Genomic DNA, 14228 nt, shown 5'->3' with positions numbered 1-14228 from the left:
TTCTGTGCATTAAATATACTTAAGTACTGAAGCCTTCATCCAGCTGCCTTTTCAACTTAAGACTCGGCTTTGTCACAAGGTAACCCTGCCATCTACTGGGAGTAAAGTTTTTTGCCTCTATAATGGGAATGGGAGTGGGATGTCTATTTACATACAGAAAGGGCCTTCTCTCTTCTGAAAATAACAGAATGATTTCCTGTTGTTCAGGGGAGGTGCACTTCTGAAACGCTCAGATGATGAGTTACTGGAGAAGGCATCAAATGTGTAAAACGAAAGGGCTTTTCTTTTCTCTCTTGCACCACCAGCTTTTCTCTGTTGAAACTTTCTGAATCTGTCATTCCTCTCCCAGTTTCCTTTTCAGTCATGCCCCAGGATTAGAGGGATGGCTGGGGAGTCTTCTGGCCTCCCAGGTCTCTGCATGGCCAGAAAAGTCAGGAGCTCGGTGGGCAGCTGGTGCTGCATAGCTGCTTTTATGGACAGGAGGTTTCACATGTGTGGTCTGATTTCCAGTTGAGTGTGGACCCTGAGGCTCATGAAGTATTCATCTGGGGAGATGGGAGAAGCAAGCATCTGGATAGAACAAGAAGAAGCTGTCCTAGGAAAGTGGTGCATGTTGCACATCTCCACTTGTGGGTGATAATGTGGAAGAAGTGCTGGGGCTGCCTGGACTCAAGTAAGGTTAGTTTGTCCTCTCTGTGTTACTTCACAGCTAGTAGGCTACTGGCATCAGGAAACAGTCTATTAACATACTCTTTCTGGCTTTCTAAGCTCACATTTTTATCTCCATTTATATCTGTGTAGCAGAGAGGTACAAAGCAGTTTCTTCAGCACGGTCAGTCATATACACTGTTTTGTCTGTGCTTCTGGGAGCATCATGCATTGAAGGCATCAGAGCCAACAACTCTACTTGCCACAGGCCCATTCCATGTCACACTCTTCCCACACTCACTTCTGAAGGTGAGTTTTGCTTTTGTTATTCCACAAGACATTTTTTTTCTGCTCAAATTTAAGCCTATAGCTTTGTGTAGAAATCAATCTTAAGAGCAAAAGGGATTATTTCCTCTGAAAGAGAGAGGAACAAAACCCAAGCCAAAACTTGTCACATGAAAGAGTCAAAGGAATTTGTAAATCATCTGGCATTAAGAACTGGAGGCTATATCCCTGCTTAATCAACTGCCATGCAGAGATTTTCAGATAGTTTTATCTGTGCCCTTTAGCCAAGTACATGCAACTGCACCAGCTCATCTGCAGCCACGTGTGCTAGCACGATGTCCAGTGCTGATGAATAAAGTTTGCTGCAACTTTAGCTGTGCTGGTCAGGACACAATGCTTGACCAGACTCACATCCAGGCATTGAGTGTATCGTATTTGCATGGGCTTCCAGCAGGAGTCAGTTTTGATGTGCCAGCACCTGGCAGTGCAGATATGCAAAAAAAACTGGCTTTGCAACCATGACAGATTCCTACTAGCAGGCTGAAGATTCTCCTCAGTGATTTTTCAAGTTGTAAACAGCCTTGCAAATGAAGTATATCAAGGATCTGCTTTAGTTATATTTTTTAAGACTAGATTAAAAGGCAAGCTGCTGCTCCATAGATCAGCTATGCAGACCCTATGCAGAACATTTTTTTTTCCTCACATGCCTTCTCTTCTGATGGTTTTAAAAACTCACTAATGCTTCTTCTTCCTTCTCACATTCAATTTAACAGCATTCTGATATTTTTTTGTAAGTCTTTCTTTTTGTCTGTGACATAGCTTGATTTTACTGCCTACTCTCATTGTTCCCAGTCCTGTATCAGCAAGTCATGGCAGGAGAAATTATAGCAGATACTAGCAGATTGTCTAAGAGGGAGAAAGTGGTACCATCTGCTAAGATAAATGAAACTGCAAGAAATTCCAAGACTCGTAGGCTGTCAAAATATTCATTGTTGCAGACTTATATTGGGTAATACTTGTTTGTACTTTTCAGAATAGATGGATGTACAGAAGATTGAAAGACAGGAAGAACAGAGCAAAGCACCCACCTGCCCAGCCTCCCACCAGTAACCCTTGCTGATGGAACTGGGAATGTGAGATTTGTTTCTCTTCACACATCCCTCAGCTCCAACAAGACCTGGAATTAAATTTTGGTACCACGCCTGTATATGTTTTAATTAATACATCCATTGGGCTGGGTGCTCTGAAAGACTGGGCCCTCAGAAAGCTGATATGTCCTGAAGCAAATCTCTTCAACTTTTCCCCTGAACTACATTTTATACATCAGTAAAATGGGGATAGTAACTTCATGGATCATAGAGTAATTTTTGGAGGGCTTTGCTGGATGTCCTGTTGCTTGCATATACTGTGTAAGGTATTGCTGATTGGAGCTTTCATGCAGGACTTTAGTTACTGAATATGAGATTCTTTCTTTCATTTTTAATATATCAGTGAAATCAGAATTTCTATTCATTAATAAGTAAACATTTCAAACAATGCCAATTTGTAAGAAAAATAATAGTAATGATAGTATAACATATATATATGTATACAGAAAACAAGTGATGGACAAAGCAATTTCTCACCCCCCACCTATCAACGCCCAGCCAGTTCCCAAGCAGTGGCAGCACTCCTTTCCACCCCTCCTCCATACCTCCACCAGCCAACTCCCCTCAGTTTTATAGTTTTTTTGTATGATGTCATATGACATGAAATATCCCTTTGGCCAGTTTAGGTCACAGCTGCACTGGTTTTGTCCCTTCCAGCTCCTTGTGCCCCTCAGTCCCTCACTGACAGAACAGTATGAGAAGCTGAAAAACTAAAATGTCCTTGGCTCTGTACAGCATTATTCAGCAGTAATTAGAAACATTTTCTTCCAAAGCCAAAACATAGCATCATATCAGACATTATGAAGGACATCAGCTCTGTCCCAGCTGATACCAGGTTGCATAAATAAGACAAACTGGAGCTGACTTAGTCCAGATATCAGCAACTAACATACTGTATGCTGGTATCAAACTTTAATACCGTGCATGTAAGGACTTTCAGAAGTAGTATCATTTCATGTACTAAAAGCACTGTGCACTCTTTCCATCTTGAGTCTTTCCATGTTGTTCTATTTGATGGTCTCAAAGCCTGTGTCACAACTGATTGCTTAGGCTGGCCCATAGGTTCATGTCTTGTGCTTCAGAGTTTATACTTTAATGCAGCTATTTGTCAGTGTCTGAAAAATTTCCCTTGTGTAACAGTGCTGCTCCAAAATGAAATGAATAATCCAGTCTGAGGCAGCAGAGGAGAAATGGGCGCCAATTCTACTTGCCTGGGACAGTCTCTAACATCTGGAATCAACCACCACACCAATACTGGCAGACCCCTTTGTGCAACGAAGAGGAAATGCTCCTAGGAGTGCATAATCCACCCTGGATTTTGCTCTTTAAGCTCCCAGCTGAAAAAGGAATCTACGTAATAGGCACATTCCAAAAATATCTGCTTTATATATCCATCATTCCAATACTATGGCAAATTTGAACAAGCAGAAGCAGTGCTGCTCCTCATTTTGTTCAGATGCTGCTTCTTAAATCTTTCTGACTTATCTTCATGTAATTGCAGGATCACATACTAGCTTTAAGCTTTTAAGAGAGGTTTTACTAACAAGAGATAATCTCACTGCTACTTGGCATCTTTCCTTCCACAGATCCAGGCTCAAAGTAAACAGAATTGGCTACAGTATTGTAACACTTCAAGTGTGTTTGTAGGCAATAAATAACTAATCACAGGGTTACCAGGGACCAGGGGAAAATGAGCCAGGAATACTAAGTTTGGTCATACACGCGCTCAGAAATTATTTTTCAGCTGCTAAAAGGTGGAGAGGATTTCTGCTCATCATTGGCTTTCTGCAGTCTTACAGTTGATAAGTAAATGGGTATTTTATGTCTTCCAAAATAGGAAAAACTGAGAGGGCAAATGGGCTTACCAAGAGCCATCAGGTTTGGGGGAGCTGTGAGGGAGCACTCACAGCTCAGAGCCAAGCTGTGAGCTGTCAGAACTGAACATTGCATTGCAAGGCAGCAGGGACACCTATGCATTACATCATACATTTAACTTTTTTAAGTGTGGGAAACTTTTTAACACTGGCCTGTGAAATACATCTGTTACTTTATTTCACTGCAGAAACAGATGCGGCTGTTTGCTTTTAGGCTAATGGACTGCAGAAGAGAGTGTGGCTAGCAGAGGCTGTGAAAGAACATGATTACTTCATTTAAATGAGTATAATCCAAAGAACAAATTTAGAGGTAATGTGAATGTTGAGTGTTGAGTCACAGCCTGACCCACTGATTGATCACCTGAGGACAGGACTGAGTCAGCCCTGGCAGCACAGGTGAAGCTGCAGACCTCATTTAAGGGCTGACTGCCATTAGGAAGGATCTCCTTCTGGAGATCCCTCCTCTGTGGAATCTTTCCTGTGAATCTAGATCTTCAGATACAGGTGAGCATTCCTTCCCTGTTTGTTTCTTTTGCATTTTCACCACGATAATCTTTCCAGCTGTAACAACTATTTACAGAAATAATCGGAGTCTTTCTATTTTGTGCAAGCATCGTTCCTGTTTGTAGTGGAGGAGTAGTGCTTTGTTTACTGTATGAACAGCTCTGTGATAGTACAGCAGTGAAGGAGGATGTATAGTAGATGAAAAGATCCTGTAAAGTCTTTCTGCTAATTGAAAAGTGATCCATGGTGACTATAGGGTTAAGAAGGTGTGTGTAGTTTTGTCCAAGAAAGTTGTAAAGACAATTGCTTGGTAACAAGGTAGCTAAAACTTTTGCAAGATTACTTCTTAGATTATAGAGTAGATGTTTGTTTTTTCTCCCTCCACTTTTTTTGTGTGTTTTTTTCCTTTTTCTTTCTTTCTTTTTTTTCCTTCATGCTGTTTGTAAACTGTATAACTTTCCCAGTATTTATGAAGAAAAAATAATCAATAAAGAATTTTTTTGATCTTTGAAGAACCAACATCATGTCGCTCACAACACACTCAAAGCAAAAGAACATCACAGTACAGGCAAAATATCTTGCAGAAAAAAAACAGAAACATTTCCTTGAATAGTTTTACTTACTCTTCTTTTCATGTCTTCTTCCATGATCGACTTAGCTGTACTCCACAAAACCATTCCAGTGGAAAAACAGCTCCACTCTGCCAAGCCCAGCAAATGAGAAGATACAAATGTTGTTTTATTGATCGTGAACTCTGACACTGTGATACTGAAAGCAGTTTTGAGATGGTTGAGGCTTTCTCTCCAGTTCTGTAACTTACTACGCAATTTTTGTGGCTGTGTTTTGTGTGATGACCAAGTAATTCTCTTGTTTTCTGGTGATCGTTTGGGTTAGATTTCCCTCTGTCCATCAGTGATCATTCCAAATCAGTGATGTGCACAGTTCAGCACAACTTAATCAACACTTACTTTAATTAAATACTTTTAAAAATAGTAAATAATAATAATCATACTTATCCTCCATTATTGCTAGATGTACACTGGCACAAAATGTAAGGAAATTCAGGAATGCTTCTCTTGCATGAGGAATGGTCGTGCTAATTTCATCCTTTTCTGCTCAGCATATATCTGTGCATGTGTAGATCCTCTAGGCTCATATTCAGAGCCTGGCAGCTTGGTACACCTTTTTCCATCACTTGGTTATGTGATATGTGTCTGCTGCTAAATCATTTACTTGCAGCACATCTTGATAGCAGGTTATGAAGAATTTTACCATGAAAACTTTTGATACAAGATGATATGCGTCATCTTGAAAAAGCTTCCATGCAGCCTGCTTGCAGCCAGCAACTTTCAATTAAAGTTCTGCTAGCTTCATTTGCTGCTCTCTGCTCTTAAACAACTTAATTGCTTCAATGGTGGGCTGTATGCTCATTGACAGAGTCATAGGAAACGGACCAGAAAGAACTTTAGGCCCCTATCTATGGCTATCCTTCCAAGCAATTTAATATAGGCAGTGCTTTCTGATTATCAGCTTATGCAGCTGTTTGGAAAATAATTGTTCCCTCAGACAGCTTATCTCCTTCTTGCCCATTTTATGCTCATTGCCAAAGAAGCTGAACAGGCTTTATAGAGGGTCCAGCTTACCGGGTCAATTTTGCAAGGCAGTTGTTTTTAAAATAGAACAGACACCATTACAAAACAACTTCTGGAAACATATGTGTCTCATATAATTACCTGTGAGTAGACACACACTCCAAACGTAAACCTGAAGTGCAGGGCTGCTTGATGCAGTCTGAAAGCTTTTTAAGTAGTTTTAATATTTGTATTAACTTTAAAATAGGAAAATCCAGCAGGTTTAGTGAGACATGCCTTGCCTAACGTATTTCTTCAGCTATTAAGCTCTAGAGATGGACTTTCTCAGTGGGATAAAGGTCTCTCTGAAGGAAATGAACCTTGTACGGTCAGTTGTCTTAGCAATGCATTACAGCCATTTCTCATCACAGAAATGGTCCCTGAGGCATGCAGCTCGTGTGTCCCAGGGCAGCAGGACAGGCACAAACCTGCTGTTCTGAGCACAGGCTGTGGGGTTTGCAAGGTATACCATTTCTTTCTCATCGGTTCTTTGCCAAAAGCAGTAGTTTGGATTTACAACTAAAACAGTCTATCTAAAGTAGCTCATGCTTTGTCTGGAACAGTCATGACATATCCACAGAGAGATGAATATTGGATATGTAGTGAAGTGCAGTTCCTCCCCATCACCACTGTGCCTCCAAAGCTAGGTCCTGCCAGGCACTTCCCTCTCTATAAAGCCCCAGCTCTCAGCAATACCTAAATTAGCTTTTATATCCCCATTAGGCAAAATATTTCACTGAAACTGCTTCCAGTTCCTGGCCTTTGACAGACAGCAGGACAGGAGAGGTGCATCACCTCTTTCCCTTGCTTGGTTTTGTGGCTCATCACTGCTGCGAATTGATTACATTTGCAGCTGTTACCAGCTGCTCTAACTTACAATTCAGTCTTGCTAGTCATTTGCTATTATGTAAGCAGAAAACAAAACAAAACAAAAACAAACAAACAAAAACAAATTGTTATCAAATCATAACACTTTTACCTCATGAAACCTTTCCAGTAACTTTGAAGTCGGTCAGTAATGTTCCCTGATGCTATAACACAAATGGAAGCATAGAATCCAGAGTAATATGAGGCAGCACATGTGCACAGCAGACACTGTCTCATCTCTAAAGCATCACTGTAGCTCTGCTACAGGAGAAATAAGCTAATTTTGCTATAAATTCCAAGTTCAGGTTAGGTGTCTTGATGAGAGTAAACAAACTTTGCATAGAGTGTTGCTAACAGGTTGGTTACACGTGAGTGGCCAGGCTGTGTCACTGTGGTGCTTGTAGATGTGGGACTGGACAGAGTCACCAGGTTAGGAGAAACCTGGGGTTGTGCTCACCATAAATCCATAGAAGGAAGAGTGGAGGAATAAGATGCTTCCTAGAGGGATGTGAATTGTCCCATATGAATGTACAAATGGAAGTTAGCACCGATCAGTATTTTCCACAAGGCTGAGCTAGAACTTCAGGTGAACACTTATTCAAAAATCATTTTCTCAATTGCATTTGCTGGGTTCTGGCAAATCCAGCAGCAGCATAGATGCTGCAGACATGTCCTGTGCTTACTGACCTTTCAGCTATCTGCTTCATGTCAAGCAATCTTTTGGGGCCCAGGAGAATCCCAGGAGGTTGGACGCAAACCCAAGCAGAAGCATAAACAAATCAGGGCTCTTGATTTCAAAGAACAGCAAAGACGTGAGTCAGTCACAGAGATGTCATTCTTTAGTACCCTGCCTGTTGTGCTCAGCTATAATTTCATTGGAAATCAATCCTAAGTGCTATCTCAGAGGAACTTTCATGTTTTTTTCATGCAAGCTTTAAAAAAACAACAAAGTTAGTGGCTGACCAGTGGCAACTGATGGATTAATTATTGAATGCAGCTGAAATAACCACTGTCTGATCACCAGAAAATCTGAAATCTGCAACAGCCCAGCTTGCTCACATCCAGTAGTGGAGCAATGCAGCCTTTGGGGGATAGATCTGATAGATCTTCCTCGTAGTGTGATCTACAATTATGTTAAAAGGTAATGCCAAATTCTGTTATCCATTACATGTGCTCTGTAACTACTGGTTACAGCAGACTTTGGTCTTTAATGTACCACTAGTAACATAGTGGGGAAGGTCTTGTGATTGAATCAGAGAACCTGACAGGCAAAAGGTCTAGGTTTCCACCACAGGCTTCCTCAGAAACTTTGGACAAGCCACTGTTTTTGTGTCTCGGTTTTCTAAGCTGCAGAATAAAAATAATTAAGCTATGTGGTAAATTTAATAATGCAGTAGTTTATGTTAGGCTGTGTTGTTGCTTTGTTAGAATCTGCTGGGCACGTTTTGTCATGTTTTGAGGAAGATCATCTACTTACTGAAGCAAAGCACATTTTTAAAGCAATAAAGTAATTGCCATCAAGACAGAAAACAGCTTTTAATGGAGACAGCCTTTTAAAATTTTAATTAGCTTACTTACTCCTATGTGTGGGATAACTCTGGGCATTACTCTTATAGTACATGGAAAAAAAAATAAATACTGTACACATAAAAGGATAAAATTCCAAAACCATAAGAACCACATAACATTCAGAATTTCATTGCTAAATATATCCCAAGAAGCTGTGCATGGAATGATCAAAGGTAAGTCCAGTGATGACTCTATGGACACTCTTTTTCTGCATCTAGCTTGGCCAACTCTGCCTGCTTGGATCCCCGAGGAAGGGAGCGGTGAATTCAGCATTCCCCTCAATGCATGTAACCCTTCACTGTCGAGTGCTGCCTGTGCTGCAAGAAGCACTCATGATGAATATTGTCAGGGCAGCCTGATAGGATCAACACCCATTCCCTAGTTTTCTCAGTGCAGAGCTACGTAAGTCGTGCTTTCCGAACTTAGGCAGTGATGAGTTTAAGCAGCCCTTGAATTTGAATTATTGTATACAATAGCAAACAGGGGTTTCACTTTTGTGATAGTATAAGCAGGTTTTGGGGCTCAAATTCTGTTCTCTAAACAATAAAATATATTTAAAGCAAAGGATTCTTCCAGTATTTGAGTATTTATGTGTTTTAACTGGCACAGATGCAAATGCATTGCTTCTTGTGAAGGAAAATTTGTTCATGACAGGAATACTAAGATCCACAGGCAAACACTTAATGTATTCTTACAGAAGAATCTGATACAGATCATCTCATATCATAGGAAAATCAAAGTCTTGCAGGCAGCAACTATTCTTAAAAATAAATAAATGTTTTCTGCATTATTTTTTAAATTCCCCAGAGGAGAGGTAGTGTGACCAATGACATTGGAGCAAGAAACAGTGTAATTAAATTTTATTGCCCCTGGAGCCCTTGCATTCCTCTCAGCATCTAGTTACTGTGAAGACTGAGGAATGGTTTGGGGCTGGAAGGAGGGTTTTCAACAGAATCACAGAATCGTAGAGGTTGGAAGGAACCTTAAGAGTTCGAGTCCAACCCCCTGCCAAAGCAGGTACCCTACAGTAGGTCACACAGGTAGGCATCCAGATGGGTTTTGAATATCTCCCACCTGCATTTGCAGAATAAATATTTTTCTCCCCGAGTTATATTCTGTCTCTATAAATTATTTTATGGCTCATTTCACTGGCTCTCTTCCTGTGTGAAACTCTGCCATGAGTTTCCCTTCTGGCACCTGGTGTATCTCTTGTTTACACTCAGTTCTCAGTGATACTCCCATGCTTTGCCACTCTTTGAGGGTGCATGGGAACTTTGCTTTCTGTGTATCTTTTGGTAAACACCTGAAAATAATTTATCTTTGGAAAAGAAAGTGTTTCAGTTTTTAGTTTGAGCCTGATACATTTCTGAAGCATGGTGAATAGCACTGTCATAACTGAGTTTTTGCTTTGTGTGTTCAATTACACACAGCAACCCAACAAAAAGGAAGACTTCAGAACAATTTTCAGGGAGATCTAGCAGCAAGTACTCAGCATGCGAGTTATGTGGTGTACTGAAATCTGACATAATGGATGCTTTTATTTTGCTTCTCAGATCCTCTGTGTTTTGTCTGGTGATTTCAGATTTACAAATGCACACAGTGTTGATAAGATCCTATTTCCTCTGCAGTAGGATCCCCTTCTGCACCTTGCGATTGATTCTCAGATCTGAGGAGGCTGTTTGCTGCCCTTGCTGCTGTGCAGGTGATGGAGAGTAGGTCCCCCTAGGAGAAACTTACATCTAGTTGAAGTTTTATTACGATCTTGCCATTGATTAAAGATGCCTTTCATTTGGACAGGCTCATTATTGCAAGTTTTCAGTGACTCAGCAAATTGAGGGCTTTGGCTGTCAGAATAAAGCAGTGTCTTGTGGCACAATGCTGGAGTTGGGTATGCTTTCACCTACTGTTATCAAAAACTGAAAGTCAATGAAATTTATAGCAGCGAAATTTTCCAGGGCAGACATGACTTACTGGAGAAAGTTGTGTATTCAGCAGTGCCAGCAACCATCTCTTGATGTTTAGAGGTCGAGTCCTCCCTGTGTCTCATATCTAACCACCTATACACACTGAGAAAGGAGATTCATGGCATTTTAAATTCTAGTCTTTTGACATGGTGCAATTTAAACTGTGTTATATGTTACAAAAACATTGTGTTTTGCCTTATGAGGAAGTGCAAGACAACACTTCTACTTAGGAACTTTGAGAAGGGATAAGTTTCCTAAGGGACAGAAATCTGCCTTATTTTTCTGGGCATCCTGTGTATTGCTTTCTAGCTGGAGGGTTATGGTTTTCTTGCACAACTGCCTTAGAAAGAAAGATTTTCAGAAAATGAAATCACCTGGTTGATTTTGTTGAGTTTTTTTCCTTCTTAATTCTAAGGAAAAAAAAAAAAGTATGATCAGGCCATGCTTTAATTCTTTGTTTGCTTTATGAAAGTACAGTATTAATTTGTGTAGCACTGACCTCTCAGCAGACCCATTGCAAAGCACTCAGCTGCCAGTCATCCGTGTGGCAGCACAATACGCAGCAAGTGGAGGGGTTCCTCCTTTCCTGCATCCTCTCTGTTCTCCCACCCGTGGCACAGATTAGCATTGCAGCTGTACACAAATTTCAGTGCCAGCTGTGGTGACTTTTGTGGGCAGCTTTCCCGTGTCAGTGCTTTGGCCACCTTTCCCTTCTTTACCCACCTTCCTGCTATTCAATTCACTGGGTGAGTTAGATGTGACTACAAAGAATTTATACAGTGGCAGAAGAGGATCTTCTTTTTTGCAAAGAAAAAAATAATGGATAGAGGATCGTGCTGGAAAATTATAAAAGAGTTTGTCCTGAGAGATGACAGTAGACATTAGAAGAGTTTTTGCCACAGTCTAAGCAAGGTTATGTTGTGTATGGATTAGAGAAACTCACTCAGATAAGCAAATAGCTGGGAGCTTAGAAAAGATCCCAACAACACAGTTACCATGGGAAAATTTCAGCAAAGAACCACGTTTACAAAAACACCTTGGGATTGGATCACGTGTCTCAATTTAAAAAGGAGCTTATAAACCGAATTATCAGCTCATGGGAACTGCAGTATCTCTTTTTAGCCGCCACAATAAGAAAAACACTACAAACAATTCAGTCATAAAACAGCTTAAGAAGAAAACAAGCCAAGAGGGATGAGTCAGAAGAAAGACCAGAGGGAGAATGTGTGCTTCAGAAAAAGCCTCTTGTCAAAAATAATTTTTAATCACCTCCATATTCCAGGAGGGAATTTTTCATCTCTATGGGTCATAGGGAAATTTAGCAATCATGGATTATGTCATGCACACACTTTCATCCCGATCAGCTGTGTAGTATGAAAAGGTGTAAAGTTTTGCACCTGCTACATTTTGGAGAAATATTTTGGAGAGTGAGATTCTGAATGTGAACAGCAGACATCCCATTTCCAGGCTGCACAGCCAGCAGAGGGCCTACTCTTCTGGCACAGGATTTAATAAAGCATTTAATGACGTTTTCTCTTTCCTGGATTATCTCCACCCTTATCTTGATCATTTTTTTCCATCTGCTCCAATATAAGCTAGATAGAGAAGCACCTCATCCTTTTGCTGGCAACAGTGATACGTGTGGTTTGGGAGTTCTTGTTCTAGAAATGTTGAATCTGGGTCCCAAAATGCATTCTAATTAAAACCTGTGCTGTTTGATATTAACAGATGATACTTGCCAGACTGTGGCATCAAAAAGCAGAGGAAGACAAGAATTAGAAAGGTGTCACCTGCTTGTAAATTCTTTTGAAAAGCTCTTGGAATGAGGCAGCCTCAAATAGGAGGACATAAAGCTTCAGAGAATGATAGAGGCAATCAATACACAAGCGCAAAATCATCTTTCTTAAGTTATCACTCTTGCAGAATTCGACTTATTTACTATCTCAAACCAAAGCAAATCAAATCTGGTTTGATACTGTCCTATGGAGAAAATAAAATCTTCTTTTGCAGTTAAGTTTCAGTGAAAAAATAGGGCCTAGTATACATTATAAACACCTATTGATGAACAGCATTATCAGATGCATCCGTTCATCCAGAGCACTTCATATTTACTAGCACTACACATGTTGGTCCATCTGCTCTGAAGATGCACACCAAAGCCACGTATACAAAACAAACAGGATCTGTGCTACCATTAATGCATGACCAGAGAACGACGGTACTTCAGAACTAACACATTGCAACAGATATTTTTTTACTTCCCATTTTTCTGTTTGTAGTTTAAATACATAGAGTTATTTTTTTCTTAGCTGGTGGTCTTTCCAGTGCCTCTTCAGATCACTGAGTTCCTGAAAAAGGGTTTTCTTTTTACACCGTCATGAATTGATGGGAGCAGAAATCTGTGTGTGTGAGTTTTGGTGGGAATCAAAGCAAGCAAAAATTTGAGCCTGTAATTGAAAGCATGCAAGACAAAAATGTAACCAGTTTCTTAGAAATAGTGTCTTGCAGTTTTTAATCCATGCATTTTAAAGCACTCTTGCATTAAATGATGTAATATGGAAAGGCTTATGGACAGTTAGGGGTAGCGTGTCACAGTTTTAGCAGTCTGGTGGAAATGTAACCATTCTAGTGAAACACAAATGTTGCTGATAATCCTTATAGAAAATTTCATTCTTTTCCAGTAGCATGGCATTAGCTCCAGGGTCTAAAGTGTAACATAAGAATAGCTTGCTTGTTGTATTGCACTGGATAATTTTTCTTTTGCTAAGATTTTTTTCTGTGTCAGCATGAATATGTTAACACTTCTTTCTCAAAATCTCTTGGCTGTTACTAAGATAATTTACTGACATTCTTTTGGATTTTTAACTTACTGTGTATCATTTGAAATTATAAAGAGATCACAAAGCCCTTTACACTTACACATGTAGGATGCTTGGTGGAACTCTCGATGAAAAACACTACTTCTAAACAAAACTAAATAACACTGCTTTTCCTGTTCTGAAAACAGAGAAGACTTTTATTAAAGTCTCCAAACCTCAACACTTCAATTTTCTGGTTTGCATCTCAAACACTGTGTAAGAGCTTCCAGATTACTGAAACCAGAACAACAAAATCTTTTGTTTCTAATGTGCTCTGCAGCCCACGAGAGGAAACAACTGGGTAGCACACTTTAAAGTCATATAGTTAATATTAAAGCTCACACTGCGTACTTGTAAATAATCTGTCAAGTACATGAGGCTAAGACTTTTGGACAACTGACATTGGTTTAAATGTTTCTGAGATAAGCAGCTATAGCAATGACCGTTGTTACTTTGCTCCATCTTGTTTGCAGCAACACGTGGGACTTCCAGGGACTTTGCTATTATTGGGAGTTGGACCTCAGGAAGGTGCTGCAGTGTTTGTAAGAAACTCAAAGGAAAACTGTGTAGCTCTGCTCTCCTTTCTTGGTCTGGCAGGTAATGCTCCAAGAGGAAGATGCTTGGAGATTTCCCCGCTGGGAAGTTTAAGTCTAACTCCATGTTTGTTGTTACCTCGTCTTTTAACTAATTAGTGACAGTTTATATAGTAATACAAACACATCACTTGGTTACATGCTTAAGGAAATCTCATTTCTGTGTGTGAAGAAGTTGGGATAACATTATTCAAGAAAGAAGTATCATTATTCCTGTTCAGTAATTTGAGTGCTGCCTTGCCAGTCAGTGATCTTGTCCACATTTTGAGCAGTAGGACAGCAGTTCT

This window comes from Meleagris gallopavo, chromosome 4, assembly GCF_000146605.3.
Source record: "Meleagris gallopavo isolate NT-WF06-2002-E0010 breed Aviagen turkey brand Nicholas breeding stock chromosome 4, Turkey_5.1, whole genome shotgun sequence".
NCBI lineage: Eukaryota > Metazoa > Chordata > Aves > Galliformes > Phasianidae > Meleagris > Meleagris gallopavo.
This window is presented reverse-complemented; position numbering follows the sequence as displayed.